Source organism: Adiantum capillus-veneris, chromosome 15, assembly GCF_014529385.1.
Source record: "Adiantum capillus-veneris isolate H3 chromosome 15, ASM1452938v2, whole genome shotgun sequence".
Taxonomy (NCBI): domain Eukaryota; kingdom Viridiplantae; phylum Streptophyta; class Polypodiopsida; order Polypodiales; family Pteridaceae; genus Adiantum; species Adiantum capillus-veneris.
The window spans coordinates 93,958,779-93,984,272 of record NC_140945.1 but is presented as its reverse complement, the minus strand read 5'-3'; the positions used below and the strand labels follow the sequence as shown (position 1 = coordinate 93,984,272).

The 25,494-nt window shown below is 46.1% G+C and overlaps 1 protein-coding gene across 1 annotated transcript in view; it reads left to right on the top strand.

Moving 5' to 3' along the window:
* LOC147441075 (pentatricopeptide repeat-containing protein At2g13600-like) overlaps nucleotides 1–24,838 on the top strand; it is a 60,980-nt gene extending 36,142 nt beyond the window's left edge. The window contains exons 2-3 of the mRNA XM_086482813.1: nucleotides 24,179–24,240; nucleotides 24,762–24,838. The gene's annotated coding sequence lies outside the window, so the exon portion shown is untranslated. The remainder of the gene's footprint in view (nucleotides 1–24,178; nucleotides 24,241–24,761) is intronic.
* The last annotated feature ends 656 nt before the right edge of the window (nucleotides 24,839–25,494 follow it).

Sequence of the window (25,494 nt, the reverse complement as noted above, 5' to 3'; positions counted from 1 at the left end):
CTTGATAAGATGCTTAATTTGATTTTACAATGTATATATTCCAAGTGTTTTATGGTGGCACACTCATCTCGTCTATAAAGATTGATGCGGGCAAAAATTGCCAAAAATAGCAGCTAGCAGGTGCCGTTGCAGAATTGCATGGAAAGTGACCCAAAATGGTATATTGATGGAAAATGATACCTATCTATGATTTTTATGCTTATACTAGTGATCCCACAAATTTAGGGATTTTTCTGACTCCATTTGGGATTTTTCGCATCAAAAATGGCATTTTTTTGATAAAAAATGAGTTGAAAATGGCCTAGTTTTGGTCCAAAGTGGCAAAATGGCCCAAAAATTGACACATTAGCTGAAAATGCCGTGGGGAAGAGAGAGAAGGGGCTTTTTACAGAAAAAACCAGCAATTTTTCTCTACTGGGTAATAGCTTCCATGGTTGCGCAATCTATGTGTGCTGTAGTCCCGCCTCTTCGAAATCTTGTATCTGAGTTAGTGAGGGAGTGAATTAGGGTTTCCCCTTATCAAAATGGTGTGTGGGCTTCACTTTCAAAGCTCTTAAATCTCTGCAAATTCAGAAAATGGTTGCCAAGAAGGTGGGAGCTTGAGCATTCCTTTCAACTGTTTGATGCTACGACTATGTAATTGGGGGAGAGGCTACATGATACTATGAAAGAGGTTTGGGTTTTGATTGAGAATTGTGCTTGTATGAGCATCGAGGTTTCATGGCTCAAACATTAGTGTTTTTCAATGGACTTTTTAAGTGAAATTGAATGTGATTTGATGATCCTCTCATCATACTCTCGACTACGAAAACAAGCAATTTCCAAGCACGATAGGAAAGAGGGTTTGTTACTTTGCTGTCACGAACGCTCTTAGATTCTTTGTCACCCTTAGAAAGAGGGTTGGTGTTTCTCCACAAACGCTTTCTCGCAAAGGGTTTGTGACTCTCATCACGAACTCTCACAACCAGAGGTTTTGCACCTTCCCAGCTAGACCGCACACTTTCCGACACCGTGACTAGCCTGATTTGGTGCCACTGTCCACCTTTTACGGGTCACCGCGGCATTGCTACCACCATGAAAGGGGTAGAGAGATACTTCTATTGGCCGAGACTCAAAAAGGATGTGGAAGAGTTTGTGCGCAGTTGCTTAGTATGCCAGAAGGTCAAGTTTGAGAGGCATAACGCACATGGATTGTTACAGTCTTTACCCATATCGACCCGCCCCTGGGAAAGTATTGCAATGGATTTCATTTTTGATCTCCCGAGAACACAGAGTGATCACGATGGTATCTAGACTGTTATTGACAGATTTAGCAAGCAGGCTCATTTCATTCTAGTGAAGAAAACAGTCAAGCGGGATCACTTAACGAGACTGTTTTTGGCCCAGATCTTCAGATTACATGGCATGCCTGAGATGATTGTCTCCGACAGAGACCCCAGATTTACGAGTTTGTTTTGGAAGGCAATTTGGGAGAACATTGGCACGTGGTTGCAGCTCTCGTCATCGTTCCACCCGCAGACTGATGGGCAATCTGAGATTGCAAATTGAATGGTTCTAGATTTATTGAAGTCTTATATCTCGGATCAGAAGACTCAATGGGAAAAGTACCTACCTTTGGTGGAATTTGCCTACAATAACACGATACACTCTTCGACGTGGAAGGCGCCATTTGAGATTGTTGAAGGTGCTGCGAAGGTTCCACCATTCCTAAGCACGAAAGATAAGATTTTTGAAGCGGATAAATATACGCGAGACTTAGATACGGCCTTTGCCAAGGTTCGCGAGACTTTGCAGAAGTCTCAAGAACGACAGAAAAAGGCAGCGGATCGCCATCGTCGCGACTTGAAATTGAAGGAGGATGATTGGGTGCTCTTACGTTTTGAGAAGGCATGCCTAAGAAAGAAAAAGGGAAAGGAGAGGCTTTTTCCAAAGCTTAGTATGCGATACTACAGACCTTTCCAGATCACTGAAAAGATAAATGATGTCTCCTTCCGACTGAAACTGCCAGATACTTGGAGGATTCACAATGCATTTCATGTGAGTCTCTTGAAACCTTTTAAAGGTGATGTGCCCGATGATGGGGAGCCTAATGAGCAACCCGAAGTGGAAGAAAACGAGGAGATCCTTGTTCCTGAATAGATTTTGGCACATAAGGATACAAAGAATAAAGGTAAAGTCCGAAGGCGGTTCTTGGTTAAGTTCAAGAACTATCCTGCATTGGATGCGAAGTGGATGGAGGAGGACCTAGCAGAAACTTCTCAGATTGTGAAACTTTACCTCGATGCTTTTGGTTTAGCATAGTCTACTCCAAATGGAACCCTGAATTCAGCTTGGCCGGAGATCTGGTGCAGTGGGATGCACAAGAGGGGAGTCACTCCGCTCCTTTGTCAACAGATGCCTTGATTTAGATACTAGAGTCACTGATGTCTCTTTGAGCTTCAGGGATACTGAAAGCTGACAGTATTCTGCTGTATGACTTTATGAAATGGAATTCCTGATTATGATACTGATTTGTTCTTGAATTCTTTTAAGTGTAGGAACTGATAGACGACTGCAGCATTTTGGTCTGATTGATCTCGAATAGACATGGTTGCAATAGGGGTTAGTCAATTGGACATCGATGAGGTCCCGATTGGATCTAGATGCGATTGCTAGCTACATTGCCGATAAATCATGGTCTAAGATCCGAATGAATGTTGAATGTCATGTGATGTCCTGTGATGTCTAGTGAGATCGTGTGATGTGATTGTCGATTGGTACATGTGCTAGATGTGTGTTCCTAGTACGAAGGTACTAACAGTCAGTGTCTGCTAAGACGGTTTATGACTTCTGTCTGTTTTGTAGGCGTAATCGAGGACGATTACAATGCTTTCAAGAGGGGGGTATGTCACAAAGTGATGACGTGTCTGCCCGAGAGCATGCGGGAAACCCTAGCCCTGACTGCTGTTGAAAACCCTAATTCTGCAAACCCTAACCCTAAAACCTGCAAACCTTAAAATTTGCCAAAAACCCTAACCCTAACCCTTATTCTAAAAGCAGCAGATGATTTCCGGATAATGCGCTGGTATGCTGACGTGGCACCGTACGGAAAAAGCAACCCGGATTTTGCTCTAATTTTCAGCTTAAGCGATGCAAATTGACTGCTTTTCTCCACGCAAACTGTGTGTGTGTGTGTGTGTGTGTGTGTGAGAGAGAGAGAGAGAGAGAGAGAGAGAGAGAGAGAGAGAGAGAGAGAGAGAGAGATTTTGCTTTATTTTTGTTAAGAGCTCAAGAGAGCTTGTGTGAGAGAGATTCTGCTTTTGGGGCTCTGCTTTTGGCATCCCTTGAAAACTTTAAATACGCGGTTTTGGGCTCACTCTGCAGAGCATCTGGACGCAGAGTCTGAGAGTGAAACCCTAACCGTTCTCTTGTACTTTGATCATTGTTTAATACATAAAGAAATACCGAAAGGGGCGCCAATCTTTGGGGCCAATAACTCTAGGCACGGAACTCCGCCGGGCCAGTGCAAATCTATTGTGATATGTGAATTGTTTTGAAGTGGTTATTTGGTGCTGTCGTGATTGATTCTTGACTTGGAGTGTCCAAGTCTGTTACAACAAGGACAAAAAAGGCTTTTTGTGGCAAAACTTTTGAAGAAAGGAAAGCGCGTAGAGAGGCCAAGAAATGCTACATTTGTGAAGAGGAAGGACATTTTGCAATTGAATGCCCGTAGAAGAAGTCACAGGATAAGGATGACAAGTCAGACCATAAAGGGAAGAGGCCAAAGCTTGTCCCAGATTTGGTTGGAGACCAGCCAAACATAGATGCCACGGAACTGTGTAGAGCTTGGGGCAAAGTTAGAGACTAGACAGTGCTGGTTTTCTTTGATCTAGGAGCACATGCAAATTTCATATCACCAGAATTGGCATCAAAATTGGGCATTCGTGCAGAGGAGATGGGTATGACAGGGGAAGCAGGTTTGGCATGCCCAGGACATTCAGAGCTTGCTAGTCCCATTTTGGGGAAGCTTCGTCTGCACATTCAGAGCTATGTGGATGCGGAAGAATTTCATATTATGCCACTTGAGGGCAGTGATGTCTTACTGGGTATCCCATGGTGTTACAGGTTGCATTCTATGGTGGATACTTACAACAAAAAGATTACCCTTGTACAGAGGAAAGACTCATGTCCTTGATGTAAAGCTTAAAGGCGAGTCTGTTCCAGTTGTTTCTGCTTCTGCTATTTCATATGTAATAAAGAATCATCTTTCTGCGTACTTGATCTTTGTAAAAGAAGTACTTGAAGTTGTATCTAATTTGTCTACCTTAGATAAAGACAGGTCAACTTTTTTAAGTGGTTTCAGTGATTGTTTTTTAGACTCTTTGCTAGGGGAGTTACCTCCTGAGAGACCTGAGGATCATACCATAGATCTTGTGCCAGGTTCTAGTCCACCGAATACCATATAGGGTTAGTGCAGCCCAGCAGAAAGAGATTATGAGTCAGGTCAACGAGCTTTTAGAGAAGGGGCTGATTCAGCCCAATTCATCCCCTTTTTGTTCGCCTATACTCCTAGTGCAGAAGAAGGATGGTTCATGGCGCATGTGCATTGACTATTGCGCCTTGAATCAGAATACCATCAAGAATAGGTTCCCCATACCGAGGATAGATGGCATTCTTGATCGGCTTGAGGGAGCGTCATTATTTACAAGGATAGACCTAAAGAGTGGCTACCATCAGATACGCATTAGGCCAGAAGATGTCCATAAGATTGCGTTCAAGACAACATTTGGTCTCTATGAGTTTCTCGTCGTGCCATTTGGTCTCACAAATGCTCTTGCCACGTTTAATAGAATGATGGAGAGAATTTTTAGACCACATAGAAACTTCGTGGGTACCTTCTTTGATGACATGATTGTCTATTCAAAGTCCGAAGAGGAGCATAGGGATCACTTGACTGCAGATTTCAATGATTACGCATTAATGCGAAGAAGAGTGAATTCTTTTGCAAGAGATTCACTTCCTTGGGCACATTGTTTCAAAGGATGGGGTACGCATGGATCCCGCCAAAGTGGAGGCAATTAGGTCATGGCCAGACTTGAAGTCCGTACATGACATTCGAAGCTTTCTAGGCTTATGTTCCTACCACAAGAGGTTCATGCGAAATTTTGCTTCTCCACTCCATGCACTGCAAGGAAAAGGAGTGCACAACCAAGGAAATTTTAGCCTTTAAACACTTAAAAAGAGAAGCTGACTTTAGATCCGGTAATCATTTTGCCAGATCTTTCGAAACCTTTTGTGGTTCAGTGTGATATGTGTGGCCATAGTCTTGGTGCAGTTCTAATGCAGAATGGCCGAGTAGTCGCATATGAGAGCATAATTCTTTTGAAGATTGAAAGGAACTTGCAAGTCTATGAGAAAGAATTGTTGGCAGTAATTCATGCTCTCACTAGTTGGAAACACTATCTGTTAGGGGCTGATTTTGTTGTCCAAACGGATCATCAAACCTTGCGATATTTTTTCACACAGACGAAGTTGTTTGAGAAGCACATGCGATGGGAAAACATCTTGTCAATGTTCCATTTTCAGATTGTGCATGTGCAAGGGAGAAAAAACGTGGTGGCTGATGCGTTGTCACGAAAGCCCCAAATTTCAGCAGTGTCAATTCCGTACCATTGTGAACTAGACGAAATGAAGACACAATATGCTGAAGATTCAAATTTTGCAAGGATCTATGACCAGCTTGTTGATGGGCAACATCATGAGCACTATATGCTTAAGAATGACTTTCTCATGATGCATGGAAAGTTATGCGTTACTAAACAGTTACGGCCAAAGATTTTGATGGAAAGTCATGCTCCACCTTATGCTCGGCATCGTGGAATTGATGTGACAGTGAAAGGGGTTGAGGCATTCTTCTATTGGCCAGCTTTGCGTCAAGATGTTGACACATTTGTAAGATCATGCTTAGTTTGCCAAAAAGTCAAATTTGACAGCAAAAGCAACCTGGATTGTTGCATCCATTGCCAATCCCTGATAGGCCATGGGAAAGCATAGCGATGGACTTTATCTTTGATCTTCCAAGGACGCAAACAGACAATGATGGGATTTGGACTATCATTTGTAGGTTCAGTAAACAGGCCCATTTCATTCCTGTTAGGAAGAAGATAAAGCCTGGACACATGGTCAAGATATTCATGAGCAATATCTTTAAATATTACGGGATGCCTCAGTCAATTGTCAGTGACTGGGATCCATGTATGACAAGTCTTTTCTGGAAGGCATTGTTTGAGAATATGGACACTACGTTAAAGTTTTCATCTTCGTTTCATCCGCAAACTGATGGACAATCAGAAGAGGCAAATTCTACAGTCATGGATCTGCTCAAATGTTATGTGTTAGAGCACAAGGCAACTTGGGAACACCATCTCCCATTGGTTGAATATGCTTACAATGACACTGTGCATACGTCAACAGGTAAGGCACCATTTGAGATAGTGGAAGGAGGGAGGAAAGTCCCGCCCATTTTGCAGACTAAGGACAAAATATTTGAGGCAGACAAGTATGTGCAAGATATGGATGAAATATATAGGAAGATAAAGATTGCTCTTGAGAAGACTCAGGCTAAGCAAAAGAAAGCTGCTGATCGTCACCGGCGTGAACTTGTATTTTCACTTGGTAATTGGGTGCTTTTGTGCTTTGAAAAGGCTAGGTTAAGGAAAAGGAAAGGCAAGGAACATTTGTTTCCTAAGCTCAATATGCGATATTATGGTCCTTTTCAGATTTCAAAAAAGATCTGCGATGTAACTTACAGGTTGAAGCTACTAGAAGGCTGAAAAATACATAATGCTTTTCATGTCAGCCTTCTAAGACCCTTTGTTGGTGATGTGCCAGAGAATATGCTTGATGAGGAACAGCTCGAAGTGGAAGAATTGGATGAGATTCTTGTTCTTGAACATATATTGGCACATAAAGAAAGAAAGGTTATAGGAAGGTTGCAAGACGCTATTTGGTGAAGTTAAAGAACTATCCATTGTTGGATGCCAAATGGATTGAAGAGTCTGAATTGGTTGATTCACCTCAGCTATTGCAATTGTATCTTGAAGCCTTTCAGATGGAACCCACAGTGACTTGATGTAGCCTTTTTGGAGCAAGGCAAGAGCATGGTTCATGATGCTCAAGAGAGTAGTTAAGCAATTGTATCTACTCTTCCCGTACAAAATTTAGCTAGAGAAGTTTGTGCTTGAGAGTACACTAGAAGACTTCTATGCTTGATATATGTGTCGTAGCTAGGTTGGTGGGATTTTACATTTTCGGAAGCATGTATATCTTGGATTTCCATCATAGAATATATGTGATATCAGGAGATACCGCATGTATTATTGGCATGCAAGCGAGGTCGCTTGCAGTATTTCAAGGGTGGGGTGTGTCATCAAACGGTGTATTTTTCTTGTTGCCTTCTCTAAAAATGTACTACATATTTTTATTTATTTTATTTTGACTTGTTTTCCCCGGAACCCTTGATAAGGTGCAAGTGGACATTGCATGGCCAGTGTGAAATGGCTACAGCCGAACGGGTTTCTCACATTGGGAGTCTAGGTCAGTCAGTCTGGGACTGGTTGAGCCAGTTAGCACTGAATTCTGATGAGTATGAAAGCTTGTGCGCACCAAATGAAATCTGGGCACTCAGAAAGTCACTTACAACTTTAGGAACTAGGGAATTAACTCAAAGCGGCAAACTGGACATTTGGCAGGAGGAGAGTAGCCTGCAAGACACCTCAGCAAGAGGAGGCGCCCATTTGAGGCTGGGGCTGATTTTTGCTCAGAAAAGTGACCTACAGTGTGTTTGAGTAGTGGGTGCAGGTCTACAGCTTTAATGGAAAGCTTGCCTTCTCTCCTGTCTCATGTAGCGCGATGATTTGCTCTCGTGCATCTCTCTCTTCCCTTTGGCACATATGGTAATGCCCCACTAGTTGGGCTACTCAAATGAATATGTACAGTTCTGGGGGTTTATGCACGTTTGCCAAGGCAAGAGCCTTCTGAATAGGAACCGGATTAGCTAATTGCTAATCCCCCACAGGTACGCACAATACCATCATGAAAGATTGCGAGTTTGGAGAGTTTTCTTGCGTGAAAACTCGTCCAATTCACAAAGGAGTTTGTCCCATTGCGTGTGGGAGCCCTTGGGACATGCGTAGGCATGTTCGCTCCACTAAAAACGATCCGAAACAGGGAATTACAGCCTGCTGTTTTTTTTCTGCAAGTTTAGGGTTTCGCACCTAAACTGCAAGGAAACACCAAGGGCGCCTTATGAGAGCCTTGGGATGCATGTATAGGCTTTTGGGCACCCGGCAGTGAAAAACAGAGAATTACAGCCTGCTGAATTTCTGTGACAGCTCACCAGAAAGCTTCCAGATAGTGAGGGAATCCGTCCTAGACAAGTACTTTTGACCTACAGGGGTTTTTGTGCCGTTATGTTGCCAAAATCAGGTCGAGAACTTGCATTTTCAGCCCTTGCCAGGTCTGGACAACTTTGTGAAAGCTTGTACTAAGTGGTCGGATCGTCTACCTTAAATTGAATAAAGAAATGCCGACAAGGACGCTAGTCTTTGGGGCCTACAGGGTGTCGGTCTCGTGTGCACAGTGACATTCTAGTCGCTGGACGCATCTGTGTTCTCTTTCCTTCTCAGTGCTTTGTGTAAAGTTGTTACCATATACATGTGGTAGTGATGTGTGTGAACACACTAGGACCGCCGGGGCATTTTTTCCCTCTTTAGGAGGTTTTTTCCCCGTGCATTGTATATACGTCCATCACTCTAGGGCTATCCATCACGCCCATCACTCCATTGCACACTAAGTAACTCACTATCTATTGTGTACCTTGAGCTTCCTTCGTCTTCTCCAAGCTGTGCGCGTTTCTCTGCAACCCTAATTCCAACAATTGGTATCAGAGCAGGTTACGTCCTCCCGGGCTTAGTCGCCAGCTGCTCGAGCACTTGCCTGCTCACTTTCTCCGATTACAATGAGGTTTGGGGAGCGTTCACAGGTTTTTGATTCGGGCTCATTTCGGCCTCCGTTTCCACTACAGGCAGTACTGCACAGGCTATTTCGTCATTTTGTGCAGAATTTCTGTTAGTGCCGTTTTCTGCATAATAGGTGCCTTACAGTCTTCTACAATTTGTGCTATATAGCACGTGTTGTTCCCACTCCGTTTCTCCTATTTTCGGGTAGTTTTCACACTGTGTTCAAGATGTTTGCTGCTGAGGACACTGTCGGTTAGATCGGGACAATTACCCTATGTGGGCTTACATGATGCAACATGTTCTTGTGTCAAAGGGCGTCTGGAATATTGTGCAGGGCATTGATGCATGTCCTGGATCTGACGATGCAGGCGATGTTGACGATGTTGCAGGTCTTGCTGCAAGGATTGTTGCTATTAGAGTTGTTTTGCCTACGGCAGAACAAGCTCGTTGGGATGTAAAGGATGCGCAGGCTCATGCATTGATTGCGTTGTCTGTGAAGCGCATCATTGTTCCTCACATCCGTTCAGCAAAATCTGCAAAACAGGCTTGGGATATATTCACTGGTCTTTATGTAAGTCGCAATGAGGCTAAAATTGCTTTCCTGCGTAGAGAGCTGGAGTCGAAGATTATGCATGAGGAAGATGATATGGACACTTTCCTTGCTTGTGTCAAGGATATCAATGAGCAACTTATTTCTGCAGGTGAAGTCATTTTAGACAGATTCCTTGTGCAGACTGTTCTTGATGCCTTACCAGATTTCTACCAGACTTTTGCTAGTACTTGGAGACTGATGACCCAAGGAAATCCTGAAGTTTGTTAAGTTTGATGCATTATGCACATTGTTGTTGTAAGAGTCACTTTCCAGAAAAAACAGGACTAGGCAGCGTGCAATTGAACAGGCTTTTATTGCTTCTCAAAGAAAGGGTGGTAACAGTAATGCAGCCACTTCTTATGGTTCTGCTACGAGTGGCAAAACTTCTGTTCCTAATGTTTCTGCTGGCAGCAATTCGTCTGGAAATTCTGGTGATAAGGGCAAAAAGAAGATATGTTGCCATTATTGTAAAGCTAATGATCACTTGATCAAGCAGTGTCCTAAGTTGAAGGCCAAAGAGGCTAAGAAGAAAGAGGATGGTTCCACTGCAAATGCTGGTTCCACTACAAATGCAACCATTGTTGAGTCTTCTGTAAAAGGAGACTGTAATGCTGAAGTTGATGCAGAATGGGCTTTTAGCGCAGAGTGCACTTACAATCCTGCTATCCATGATGCATGCTTGTCAATTGCTGCAGATTCACATGTGTGGTATTTTGACAGTGGTGCTACAAAGGACATTACCTCACATCGTGAATTGTTTACCTCTCTCGAGTCTGTTCCTCATGGGAATTCAGTCACTTGTGCCAACAATGCCTTTTATCTGGTTCAGGGAGTTGGAAAGATTGTGCTTACTGCTGCAAATGGCAGTTCTTTCACACTTGTTGATGCACTTTATGTACCTGAGATCAAGAAGAATCTTTTGTCTGTATTTGCACTTGCTAGACTTGGACTTGTAGTCAAATTTGTGGATGATAGATGTACAGTTCATGATCTCAGTTTTGGTGATGAAATTGTTGCATATGGGCTTTTGTGCCGTGGGCTGTATAAGCTCACTTTGTATGACAAGTGTGGACAAAATTTTGCAAATGCAGTTGCAGATTCAAGGGCTATTTCAGATGCAAAACTTTGGCATGCACGTTTTAGTCATCTGAATTTTGCCAGTTTGCTGCGTTTGCAGAAATCTGATATGGTTGCTTCTTTGCCGCCTCTTGAAGCACCTGTCAAAAATATTTGTGAAGGCTGTATTTTGGATAAGATGCAGCGTTATAAGTTTCCAAAGGATGGTTCAGTTCGGGCCACATGCAGGTTGCAGCTTGTGCATAGTGATATTTGTGGACCCATGCGAACTCCGTCCTTGGGGCAATTACTTTTACTTCGTGACTTTCATTGATGATTACTCCAGGCATGCATGGGTATTTTCGCTTAAAGCGAAGTCCGAAGTTTTTATGTGCTTCAAACAATTTTTGGCTATGGCTGAAAATGTCTCGAAATGTACTATGGGCACCCTCTGTTCCGATCGAGGGGAGGAGTATATGTCTCATGAATTCAATGCATTTCTGGCTAGTCGTGGGATAAAACACCAATGTACAATGCCTTATACACCTCAGCAAAATGGTGTTGCTGAGAGGAAAAACAGGTCACTTACGGAAATGGCACGATGTATGGTCAAAAGTCAAGCTTTGCCGCATTCTTTTTGGCTTGAGGCCATCATGTGTGCCACTTATGTACTAAACAGGTGTCCTAAGAAAGCTTTGCAGTCTATTACTCCATATGAAGCATGGCATGATAGAAAGCCTTCTATTGAGCACATGCGTGTTTTTGGCTGTTTGGCATATGCTTTGGTACCACAAACAAGGCTGTCAAATGTATTTTTGTTGGTTATAGTGCTTAAAGCAAAGGTTACAGGTTGTATCATCCGTAAACAAAACGAATTTTGGTTTCACGGGATGTAGTATTTGTGGAAGATTCTGTTCAGTCCTTGCTGCCATGTACTAGAGATAGTAATGTAAGCTCACAGGACATTTATGACACTTCGTTGCCTCTTTTCACTGGTGGAAATACGAATGTAAGTTCCAATGAGGCAAATGTACAGCCTATGGGGGTTTCTGAAAATGTTACAGATCAGCCTATTACTGATGCAGATGTACATGACGCACTTGATGAGGAAAGGGCTGAAAATGAGCAGGCTAGAGGTATGCCAAAATGGCTGGTGCACACTTTGCGTGACAGTAAATTGGATGCACCTTTGTCTAGTCGTACTCGTTCAGGCTCTCGCCATGCATCTTATGCATTAGATTGTTATGCTTTGGCTGTGTCTAGCTTACATGATGTTGAGGAACCTCTATCTTTTGATGAAGCACAGAGGTCAAAAAATTGGATGGCTGCCATGCAATCAGAATATGATGCATTTATAGAAAATGACACATGGACTTTATGTGATTTGCCTCCTGGCAAAAAAGCCATTGGTATGAAGTGGGTTTACAAGTTGAAACGCAAGCCGGATGGTAAGATCGATCGCCATAAGGCTCGACTTGTTGCAAAGGGTTATGCACAACAAAAAGGCATAGATTATGAAGAGACCTTTGCTCCCACTTGTTGTATGACTACTGTACGTTTTCTATGTGCATTGGCAGCTCATTTTGGTTGGGATGAACATCAATCAGACATTGTTACTGCTTTCTTGAATGGTGACATATTTGAGGAAGTTTATGTTACGTAGCCTTGCGGTTTTGTCAAGAAAGGACAAGAGGACAAAGTGTGCAAATGTACAAGGCTTTGTATGGGTTGAAGCAATCTCCTCGTGCTTGGTATGAGAAAGCTGACACTCATTTGGTCAAACAAGGCTTTCGTAACTGTCCAATAGAAAGCACATTGTATGTAAAGCGTGAGGGTGATGTACTTCTCATTGTGGTTCTTTATGTAGATGATTTGCTAATCACTGGACCAAATGAGAGACATATTGCTGAATTTAAGGCTGATTTGAATGCTACTTTCAAGATGAAAGATTTGGGGTTGTTGCATCATTATTTGGGCATACAGTTTAAGCAGTGTGATGGTGGTATTGCCTTGTGTCAGAAAAGTTACATAGAGACATTGCTATGTAAGTTTGGACTTGAGGATTGCAAACCTATTGCCACTCCCATGGAAACAGGTTTGAACTTGAGTCTACATGATGCTGGCGATCTTGCTGATGTCACTCTTTACCAAACTGCTGTTGGCTGCCTCATTTATGTATGCAACACGAGGCCAGATATTCAGTTTGTAGTCTCACAGGTCAGCAGATTTATGCATAGCCCAGGGTCTAAGCATTGGCAAGCTGTCAAGAGGATTTTCTGCTACCTTAGTGACACTTTACATCTTGGCTTGTTTTATCCCAAGGGGAGATCATTGTCGCCAGACTTACATGCTTTTTCGGACGGGTTGGTTGTTTTGACATGAGAGTGTCCACAAGTGGTTTTTGTTTCATGCTTGGCAGTTCATGTATATCATGGTTGAGCAAGAAGCAACCTACTGTGGCCACTTCGAGTTGTGAGGCTGAGTATAGGGCATTTTTCACAGCTAGTTGTGAGGCTAGTGATCCTGCAGATGTCACGTTTTACCAAATTGTTGTTGGATGCCTCATTTATGTATGCAACACGAGGCCAGATATTCAGTTTGCAGTCTCACAGGTCAACAGATTTATGCATAGCCCAGGATCTAAGCATTGACAGGCTGTCAAGAGGATTTTTCCCTACCTTAGTGGCACTTTACATCTTGGCTTGTTTTATCCCAAGGGGGGTCATTTCCGCTAGACTTACATGCTTTTCCGGACTCAGATTGGCTTGTTGTTTTGACACGCGAGTGTCCACAAGTGGTTTTTGTTTCATGCTTGGCAGTTCATGTATATCATCATTGAGCAAGAAGCAACCTACTGTGGCCACTTCGAGTTGTGAGGCTGAGTACAAGGCAGTCTTCACAGCTACGGTTGAGTGTGTATGGCTAAGACGCCTTATGGCTGATTTGGGTGTTGGACAGGACACTACCCACACTATCTACACTGACAGTCAGAGCACATTGGCAGTTGCGAGGAACCCAGTTTTTCATGCTCGCACAAAGCACATTGAGGTGCATTACCACTATGTCAGGGAGAGGCTCTCAGCAGGAGAGATTAGCTTGGCTTATGTGCCAACACAGGACAACCTTGTAGATCTTTTCACAAAGGCATTGTCTCGTGAGAAGCTCGAAGCTTTCCGCAAAGCTTTGGGCTTACTCCCCTTTGTGGACCGATCATGTCCTCAGGGCATGGCATTTCCCTTTACTTATGTGCCAACTCTCGTTCACCGCATCACTCCAGGGGGGATTTGTTACCATATACATGTGGTAGTGATGTGTGTGAACACACTAGGACCGCCGGGGCATTTTTTTCCTCTCTAGGAGGTTTTTTCCCCCGTGCATTGTATATACGCCCATCACTCTAGGGCTATCTATTTTTCCATTGCACACACTCTCTATTGTGTGCCTTCAGCTTCCTTCGTCTTCTCCAAGCTGTGTGCGTTTCTCTGCAACCCTAATTCCAACAGAAGTTAACAGGTAAATGAAATAGAACCGCCCTATACGTTGTACAGGCTGGTTATACGCCTCTCTTCTATGTTGGCAAGCTCCTGGCGAGCCCACTGCAACTATTCCTCCAACCAAGGACTGTCTGGGTGCTGCTCCTGCATCCTCTGCAAGGAAGCAACGCCCCGTCGGAGGCGCTGCTCCTCCCTCGCTGGAGCCAAGCGGGCCGTAGACTCCTGGAGAAAGAAACGACTAAGCTGAGCAAGTCCAAAGACCACTCTGTCAGCAGGAGAGTCCTGTGTGTCCAAGCCCTTTGTCCAAAGAGCCACCACTCGCTCTCTGAGCTCGGAGTCCAACAAGATGCTCTCAGGGATGCGTAGCATCGTGCTCCCTCTCCTCTGTCTATCTGTCACCGTGAGGATCACTCGTGCATGGTCCGAAAAAGATGTCCCAGCTAAGATGCAAACTGACCCACCCAAGTCACAAATGCGATCACTAGCGTAGAAGCGATCTATTGTAGATAGATTCACTCCTCCAACTGTGCAATCAGAACGAGAGAAAGCCAAGTTGTTAGGGGGTCTCACAAAACCTGAATGCTGCCAAACATCAGAAACCCTCATAGTCATACATAGCTGCTCGCAAGCTGCCAACTCAGCCCTGTGCAACGTGGCATCGCCACCTCCAATCCGATCAGAGGGGTCCTCCAACATGTTAAAGTCTCCCCCAACACACCAATGCTGTGCATGCGGCAAAGACTCCACAACCTGAGACCAGAACTCTGCCCGTGCACTTGCCACATTGGGCGCATAAATGTTCAGGAAACCCATGAGGCAACCCTGAACGTGCATAGTAATCCACTGAGCTTTGCCTGGTACAATAATACCTTTGCCCACAATGGTCTGCTCCAAAGAATCCGCAATAGTCATGCATACCCCTCCCTGGATGCCTCCAGGTCCAAATGCAGCTGACCAAAACGTCACATAGCGACTACGCAAAATCTAACCACACCGTCTAATGCAGCTCTCACATAGATGATACTCCTGTGGCATAAGAATATCAATCTCACCACCCACAAGGCATCGCTAAAGCTCATGACGTAGCCAAAACCTCTGAGGCTGAAACTAGACCCCTCCTAATCCCTGCACATTCCATGAGATGATCCTCATGGAGTCGGTGAGAGAAAACAGATGCTGCAACAGCAGCCAACCTCGCTATCTCTGAGGCCAGTTTGGATGGGGAGTAATCCGCATCCGAACGACCTCTAGACAAGCGCGTATAGAGTGACTGTCCCACCTAGGCCCAAGCCGAGCATGCAGCCCGTAGGGCTACATCCTCTGTCCAAGAATCCTCATGTACAAATACATAGCAAGGAGGGCTCTGAGTGCCAGCAAACAGATGCACCACAATGTGCCTGCAACCCGCTGCATCCGGTGGCATCACGCTGAACTTGACAAGAGGCCAAAGTGTCTGAACCAGATCTGTCACCCCTAAGTCCCCTGTGTGGTGTAAGAACTTAGTAGCCTGAATCTGGAGCCAGTTAAGAACTGTGTGCAGGGTCCACTCTGTAGGATTCCTACCGCACAGTGGGAAGGAGAAGCCCACCTTTGTGTTCAAAGCCTCAATGCCTCGAGCTGCAAGAAAGAGGATGTGCACTTGAAAGCAAGCCTCCTCCAAGTCAGGAGAAGAGTCACCCAGGAACCGTGTGAAGCTATAGTCGAAGAAGTCCCAGTGTCTGCGAATGTCAAAGCTAGTCAGACCTCTAGGGACTACTGCAAAAGGAGAAGTCTGCACGAGAAAAGGCGGCCTCAGATGGGGGTGTCCCTCCCGAGCCACACGGCTCGTAGCGAAAGCACTACCAAGAGATCGCCTCGCAGCAGACACGTGTCCAGTCCCCTGCGTCTGAGGAGGAGTGTGGGAGGGGTCGGGAGATGAGGCTGTGGGCCCCACCGGGGAGAGAGGAGGGACGAGAGGCGGGGATGAGGGTGGAGTAGGGGGAGGAGGTGGGGGAGGCGGAGCAGCAGCGTCTGAGGGAGGAGGAGGTGGAGGGAGGATATGAAGTGGACGAGGCCTCCTCAGGCGGGTCCTGTTGAAGGGGGTCAAAACGGTTCCCTATCGGAACCTAGTGTTGTTGAGCTGCAGGAAATCGATCACCAGGGGGAGCAATGGGGCGAGCCCGTCCCTGTCGGCAGCGGCCATGCACCTGCTGCCAACCGTCAGCTGTCTGATTGCTTGTCTTTGTCGAGGTACCAGCCTGTGCGTCCTGTGTATTTGGCTGCTGGGCATGCTCAGCCTTGGGAGGCTGCGCATGCGCAGTGGGTCGAGATCTCCTGTGAGGACAGGCCTTTGCTAAATGGCCCATCTGTCTGCAGATGAAACACTGATTCGGTAGACCCGAATACTCCACACTCTGTCTGATCCAACCCCCACTCAACCGAGGGAGTAGTATCACCTTCTGGAGGGAGTGTGTCTCAAACAAGAACCCGCACAGTAGGTAAACCTACGGCCTTGGCCACAACTGAAGCTACAGTGCGCGGAGACTCCAGAACTGTCCCGAACATGGAACCAATCTTGGGGAGAAGAGGGAGGTACTCTCGCCTCAGGCCTGGGAAGCAGACCAAAATCGGCAAGTCGGTCTCCTCCTCAAGCACATCTGTAGTAGGGTCAAAACCATGATGCCATCGTCTAAAGTAAGCTCGAGCTGCTCGGATGCCGAGCGAGCTCATCGAAATCACCTTGGCCGTCATCTTTGGAGACTTGAACTGTATTCTGATAGTACCCTCTCCCGAGGATCTGGACATCGGTGATCTTGCCCACATCGGAGAGAAGGCGGGCCTGAAGTAGATCCTGAAGCTCACCCCGATTGGGCCGAGTGCAATGATCTTGCAAATAACCGAAGTGGCTTGCAAGCGTTCCACTTCGGCCATCAAGCTCGCTTGCTCTTTTGGCGAGAGAGCAATTCGAAGGGTCGGCTCTGCGGTGTCGGGCGAGGGGGCTTCTGTAAAGTCCTCTGAGGTGGAGCAGAAGCTGCCATTCTGTGTTTGCTGTTGAATCGAGAAGGGCGATGGTGACGAGACACTCAGAGTAGGCTGAAATATAGTCTACTTGCGAGCTGAGAACGTGACGTGAAGGAGGATAAGGCTGGGAAAAAGGGGCGGGGGATAAAGGGAGCGCGAGGCTGAGCGGGCGGGCACAAGGCTGAGGCTGGGGGGCGCAGGGCTGAGGCGGGCAGGTTGCGCGCTGGGGGCAACTGCGCGCAGAGCAGGCAGCAGCAACAGAAGCACGCGTGCGTGGGCTGACGGGATGCAAGGAGGAGAGGGGGCAGTGCTTGAATGGCGAGGGTGGGAGTGTACAACGAGCAGCGAGCAGCTCCTGTATTTGGTTTTGCTTTGTTATGCGTGTTCAATGTGTTATCCAAGATTATGGAAGGTATTATTTGTCACAATTAAGAGAACAAGTTAAACAGGCAAAGGATACTTGTAGCAGATTAATGCACTTGGCTAACAATTCTTCTTTTATTGAGACTCAATTGGCCGAGTTGCTCTCTGCTCGCACTATGCTACGGCATAACGATGAGAGGAAATTGGCCAAATGGAAGACTCGAGCTCGTCAATAGGCTTTTGCAAATATAGAATGTGCTTCTAAACAATTCTTCCAGCATCTGCATCACTCTTGGTAGTCTCAAGCCATAGGAGAGTTAAATTATCGTTAGTGGAGTGGACCTCTTCCTTACAAGAGCTGGCACAAGCCCTGTACTGTCATTACGACAAGATCTTTGAGACTCCTTCTCCCACGCAAGAAGCTCGCCAAGCGTGTCACTTGGTTTTATTGCATGTTACTCCCATTCTTTTGATGTAGCAGGCTCAAGACTTGGAAGTTGTTTTCACTGAGTCGGAATTGTATGCCATCTTGCTTGATTTGGGCCGGTGGAAAGCTCCTGGTTGGGATGGTCTTTTTGTGGATTTTTTTTTTCCCAAGAAAAAGATCCTTCCATTAGTTGATAAAACTTTTCATAGGGCTACAAACCACCTCTACTAGGGAGGGCTACATCAAAGGCATGGGGAGACTCTCCCAGTGGGTTAAAAAAATATGTACAATGAGGCTAAATCACAAAATGGGAGGAGGGAAGAGCCACACAGGTGGCCGGTAGTGCCGTTTGGGTGCACCCTGGACCATGGAGAATGGGGGCCTGCACGCGACTGGAGGTCTTCATCACAGTTCGTGCTTGCTCGAAGTCTATTCTCCCCATGTTCTTTGAGATCCAGGGAGAGGTCCCCTACACAGTCTCAGTAGAAGCTCTACAGGTTACAAAGTGCTGTTTTGAGAGGATACGAGTAGTGGACATTTGTGGGAGGACTTGTGTCATAGATCCTGACCCAACAGATCTTGAGACAGGCCACTGGTTGCTTTAGGCTTGGGAGAGCTGTCCTTTGGCACGAGTGCAGTGGGACCCTGGAGAGTGGTTTTGGAGAGACCCCTTCTCTTCAACCGATCACCGTGGGATCCCCTTCTTTTAGTACATTGTTTGAGTGGGGCGCCACGTACTAACAGCACGAAGAGAGGCTCGTCTTGCTGCAACACTTCATTGGCAGGAGGAGGGTCTCACAACTGAGTTCTTGTCAGGTTTTTGGGAGCGGTTGTGGGACTCCAGACAACCGAGGCGAGTCACTTTGTTCCAGTGGCTAGTTGCACACAGAGCTACAACAGTGGGGAGGTGGACCATGGCTAGTACATAGTGGCTTTTCAGCAGCTTGTGACCATCCTTTGGAGAGCCAGCGCCACTGTCTATGGGATTGTCCCATGGCACAGTAGGTTTGGCTTCGGGTTCTTTGACTGATGCCAGCTCTTTCCAAACGCGACAGTACACTTGGGGTGCTTCGGCGTGGTCCACCCTCACGGGCTTTGTGTCCCATTTTAAGCTAGCCTCCACTAGCAGGATGATAGTGATCCAGGGGGGTCGACCTACACTTCAGCCTGCTACAAAGCTTACCCCCCAATAGTGGTGCAGTGAGAGGTGTGTTGGAGCTCGCTGACACTCGTTCATTTGGCGGACCCGTTGCTTGCGCATCTCTAAGGCTCGCCCGTTCCCGTTGGAAGACACTGTTTGTGATTTGCTGATTCATACTCTAAGGGGTCAGTTCGAGAGACTTCAGAAAGGCATTGGTGCGAGAATTGCAGGAAAGCCTCTCTGCGCTCACGCTTCTGCATGCAGTCGGCGGAGCTGCCCTGAAGTCTCTCGAACTGACCCTTGAGAGTGTGAATCAACTCCAACCAAAAGTCACGAACAGTCTCCGCCGGTGGGACATGGCAAGCCTCGAAGATGCGGAAGGAACGGGCCCGCCAAATGAACCAGAGTGCCAGGCCACAGATGAGCTCCCAACACACCTCTCTCTCACTGTACCACTCATGGGGGATAAGCTCTGTGGTAGGTTGAAGTGTAGGTCGGTCCCCCCCGAATCACTATCATCTTGCTGGTGGAGGCTAGCTCAAAATGGAGCGTAGAGCCCGTGAAGGTGGACCAGGCTACAACACCCCAAGTGAATTGCCACGCTGTGGAAAGAGCTGGCATTAGTCGAAGTACCCGAAGCCAAACTTGTTGTGCCATGGGGCAGTCCCACAGACAGTGACACTGACTCTCCAAAGGATGGTCACAAGCTGCACAGGTTGTCGACAAGCCACTATGTACTAGCCAACACCCCACTGCTGTAGCTCTATGCGTAACTAGCCACTGGAACAAAGTGACTCGCCTCAGTTGTCTGGAGTCCCACAACCGCTCCCAAAAACGTGGGAAGAACTCAGCTATGAGACCCTCCTCCTGCCAATGAGGTGATGCTGTAGGACGAGCCTCTCTCCGCGCTGCCAGTAAGTGTTGCCTCAATCGAATAATGTATTGAAAGAAGGGATCCCGGGGTGATCGGCTGAAGAGAAGGGGTCTCTCCAAAACCACTCTCCAGGGTCCCACTGTAGTCGTGCTAGGGGGCAGCTCTCCCAAGCCCAAAGCAGCCAGTGGCCTGTCTCGAAGATCTATTACGTTAGGATCTATGACACACGTCCTCCCACAAATGCCCTCTAACGTATCCTCTGAAAACAACACTCTGCTACCTGTGGAGCCTCTATTGAGACTCTGTATAGACGACCCTCTCCGTGGATCTCAAAGAACATGGGTGGTGCGGACTCTGAGCAAGGACGGATTGTGATGGGGATCTCAAGTCGCGTGAAGGTCCCCATCCATCTGGGAGTTGTTGTCTCTAGAGGGGTGAGCCACTCAGCTAGTAAAGCCACTGTAATGTCCTGGCACATGCTCTGCACCCCTCTCATGCCTCTTAGCTGGATGCTCTGTGTCTTCTCAGTCAACCCTGAGAACTGAAGCCAGTCGTCGAGAGTGCGGGTTGGGCCCTCTGCCATGGGACCCCAAGAAACATGAGGCCTACTACCAACCAGGTGGCCTCTCTAAGTACAAACCATGGGGTTCGAGACAAGGGGCTGTCTCAAGCGCTTCTCCATGCAGGTGCGCTGGTGCTGCTCCAGGCCACTCCTCAGTTGCTCCCAAGACCGAAGTAGGCTCGCAGCAAATCGATTCTCCAACCTCCTGCTCAGACCATCTCTGGGCATCTCTGTGAAGATCCACTTGATGGAAGGGCTCCCAGGGCCTCCTGCATGAGGCACTCGAGCTCGAAGTCGGTGAAGCAACAACTCCTTCCAGGGCTCCTCCCCTGGAAGCAGTCTTCTGACAACAACCTTCCCAAGAAGGGCTTTCCTCTGCTGTGCTAGGTCTATGATCCCCCCCCTGAGAACATGATAAAGTGATGACCTGCCAGGCTACTTTGGTCCGGGCTAAGTGGGTGTCACGCCTTGACTAAAGAAAATTCCTGATTAGCCTCTCTAGCTAGCTGATACAGGAGCTTGAGAAGTTCCAGCAAGACGTTATGTACCACATAGTAAAGTGATGACCTGCCAGGCTACTTTGGCCCGGGCTAACTGGGTGTCGAGGCCTGACGAAAGAAAGTTCCTGATCAGTCTCTCTAGCTGGCTGATATAGGAGCTTGAGAAGATTAAGCAAGACGTGATATACCACATAGTAGCCAACAACACCTGGTTGGCCACTACGACTCTGCCTACCAAAGAGAGCCGTGCCAAACTTCAATGTTGCAACTTCCCCCTAATGGACAGGAGAAGGGGAGTTGTCTGCTGCTCAGGGGACAAGTCCAAGCCAACCTGACAATCCAAGGAACGAATTGCAGTCCTCGGGGGAATCCATTTGAAACCCTCACTTGGCGACCAATCAGGCGTAGGAGCACTGCCAACCTAGAAAGCAACTGTCTTCCTCCAGTTGATTAGTGCTCTTGATGCACAACAAAACATCTCAAGAGCCTGCTCACACCTGTGCAGATTGGCTTCGTGGCCCTCCAAGTACAAAGCCAAGTCGTCGGCAAACTCAACATCTAGTATCTCATTTGCTCTAATAGGGAGCGCGAGACCATGCAAGCCAACCTGCTGAGAAGTCAAGAACCCGCTCATTGCCTCAGCATAGAACAGCAAAAGGAAGGGGGCTAGAGGGCAACCCTTTCTGACCGAACGTGTGAGCATGCTTTCTATGGAATTTTTCTTGTCTTTTTGGGATTATTTAAAGCTGGCACTGCCGGTCATGATGAATAGGGCATGGGAGCATCAGGAATTGCCCTCCTCTTGGAAAGAAGGTTTGCTCAAGTTAACACCCAAGCATGTGTTATGTGAATAATTCTCTCATTGGCAGCCTATTACGCTCATGCCTGTGGTATATAAATTGATGGACAAATTGCTTATCAACCGACTCAAGTGCTTTTTTCATGAAGGCTTGCATCAATCTCAATACGGTTTCATTCCTTGACGTCAAATTACTGATAACCTCGCGAATGTCATCATTGGAATGGAATATGCAAAATACACTCGACAGGATGTCTTGGTTATGCAAGCTGACATTTAAAAGGCATTTGATACTGTTCTTTGGGATTACATTGCGGATACCATGCAACACTCGGGATTTGGGCCTAGGCTATCCCGTGTTGTATTTTTCTTGTATGCACACAACACTTCTGCAGGCTTGTTGGATGGATCTCTCACAGAATCTTGGCCTTTGGGAGCTCAGTAAGGCAGGGATGCCCTCTCAGTGCTTTGATTTATGCAATCACTACACACCCCTTGCTTATGTATTTGGATTCTTTGACCTCCATTGGTAGATTGCATGGCCTAACAGTACCTTCTAGACATTACTTTATCGGTAAGGCCTATGTGGATGATTCTTTATTTATGCCTCGCAATCACTATGATGATATATAACAAATTATGCATACTTTTCACTTGTTTGGATTGGCTGTGTGAAGTTTTACTTGCCTTTGCTATCCTGGTCTCAGTTGTGCTTGCAATCCCTTATGTCTAGTATTTTAGAGCATTTTTGACGGACCTCGTCTGCCACAAAGGGTCTTTGGCTTTTATCCATGGACAAGCTGTGTTCTTCCAAGCGGCTTGGAGGGCTGAATATTTTGGACTTGTGATGTCATGTTCTGGCTCAAAAAGCTATGCTATTGCCAGTCTTGGTGGAGCAGCAGCAACCTTGGGCTCTCATGGCCTCGAATTTGTGTACGCATATTGTCACGCCATCTTTTGGTCATTGGCATCCGACACATTGGGACGCTATTTTTGGGAAGCTTGAAGGACGCATTCCTAGATGTCCCTTTACATCTTCTCTCATTGTTTATTGGAAGGCTGTCACTTCGCATTTGGCATGGCATGGGAGACAATCCTTTGTCGGTAACTCCCTTCGGTTGGAGAGTTTGCATTGGAGCGCAGAGCGTATTTTCTTTCCCAAAAAGGAATCTGCCAGGTGCATGAGGTGGTGGATGACACCGGTCATGTTCTTTTGTTTGCTGCGATGTGCAATTTTCGGTTAGGTCTCCACTATTCTCCTTTCTGGCAGGAAATTCAAAGGATGCTTGCTAATCACTCGTCCATTCCTCCTTTGGATGTGGACTCCCGCTTCTCTAATTGGAACCTTGCTACTACTAGATTGGATTGCATTTCAATTGGAAATGTCTATACCGTCCTGTAATTTGATGTGTGGATTGTGCATCATGGTAATCACTTCTGGTCACTCTTTGAGTCATCCTTGTGGTGGCAACGAACATTGTCCAGCATTTGGCAGAGCCATCTACCTTTGAAGGAACGTATTTTCTTGTGGTGCTGCTTAGTGGGAGCTCTACCTGTTGGCAGTGTATTACATGCACGGCATATTGTGCCTTCTCGATGCCTTAGATGCCTTGAAGCTGAGGAGACTATGCCACACTTATTGTGGGGTTGTCGCTGCTCCATAGCCTTCATTCGTCGATAAGTGTCGGCTGCTCTTCGACGGCATTTTCCTTCCAGCATTTTTGACAGATGATTTTGGCTTTTTGGGGTTTGGGGTGCTCTAGTCTCCGCAATCTCAGTTTACGGTGTTCTTTACTTGGGTCAAATTTTGGGTTCTGTGGGCCATCTGGCACCATAGGAACTCATTAATGTTTCAAGGCACTGATGTTGACCCCTTTCCCTGTTTCAAATTGTCGCTGCATTTCGCTCATGATGATGGGGACATCACTCTTGATGCCCACAAGATTTATTTTGACTGTTTCTAGCCTTTGGAGCCTCATGGTGCTCCGCTTTTTGTATCTCTTATTTTCTGTGGGTTTTCCTCGCTTTGAGGTTTCCCACTTGTAAATTCTAAATTGGATGGTGAGAAGGTTGAGACCGTTAAGATTTTGGATTCCTCAACTGTGGACAGTCTCTTGCATGCTATAGTGGCTACGAGGCTAGACATTGTATTTGTAGTGGGAGTGGTGAGTCGTTACATGGCTAACCCTGGCAAGAAACATTGGGGTGTAGTGAAGTATATCCTTAGGTACTTGAAAGGTACATCAAGCAGTTAATCTTGTGGCAGAAAAGATTAGTGACTATTAGGGACTATTATTTATTGAGTCATGAGTTTGCTTTTTTTGTTTCAAGTAATGAGGCAACTCATGTATGTTTTTTCTTTATCTTATAGGTCGGGACCAATTATATCGAAACTGCCACAACAATACAGACAAATGCCTTCCAGGCCACAAGGTAGGCTTTTGCTTCTGTGTGCTAGTGTCTTTGAGTAAGATTATGTACACATGAGGCTTCAGTGTCAGCTACTTTTGGAATTCTAAGCCTCATGCACACTCCCACACATGGCTTAGTCGTAATTTTGGCTGTCATTTTTAAACCATGCCACTAATAGCAAAGTTACATTTCCAAGGCTTTGTTCTACTAAGCTATGTGTGTGAGCTTTCCCTAAGTCGAGTCTGTCTTGTGCCATGTGTGTGATGCTGATCAGGGTTTTGGACAAGGGTTGATCATGTGGTTAGCTTGAATGTTCAATGAATAGAGGGTGGAAGTTGTTTAAAATGTCCTAGTGGCATACGTGCTGTATTTTGAAGCCAAGGTGATTGTTAGGGAGAGAGAAGGCCCACATATGCACACTACCACTGCCATAGAAGCTCATTGTGTGATTGTGAAAACGACTCAAGTGCTGGCTGTTGCAATGCAATGTTGCATTCAAAGACTGGTTGAGTCTTGACTTCTTTTTCCCATTTTGAATGTAGCTGAGGGAATTCGTGCCTGCTTGCACCCGACCAATGTGGATGCTTGCGCCTTACAAAGGAGGAAATAATGAAAGTTCGCAGCAATGCTAATATTCTGAGCCAAAGCACAGAAGGCCAAGGTAGTTTGCTTCTTGGTTTGCCTCCAGGGATTTTGTCACTTACAACAAGAAGGCTCAACAATTCCTCAAGATTGCTGAATTTAACAGGTCAAAAAACATCAAAGGTCGATTTGTTGTGAACTTTGGCTTAAAGGGAGGCTATGAAATCTTATCTTTCTTTTAAACTACAGGGCAATTTTCTTGTCGGCAACTTTTGCAGACTTCCTTGGCAAGCATAGTTTCTTACTGGTTTAGAAGTCAATTTTTCTGTATGGATCTCTAGTTTGAACTCTAGCTGGTGAGCCTCTATACAATCATGGTATCCCCCCCCCCCCCCCCCCCAATTTTTTTCATTTGGTCATACATAGATATTTTAATGTCATGGTCAGGTCCAATTTGGTCTCCTATTGATCTCAATGTTCATGTAGAAATGAGCCTAATGAGCCTCCGCAAGACAAACCTGATTTGCCAATTTTCCATTCTGTATAATGAGTGAGATCAAGCCCAAAAGCTGTCCCACGCTTGCCAATCAACGTGAGAATCTTCTTGCCTCCTACCAGACCCCTCATAAATAACAAGTATTGATCAAATGTATTGAAGGGTCTAGCCTCATAATGGAGCTAAGTGATGAGCAT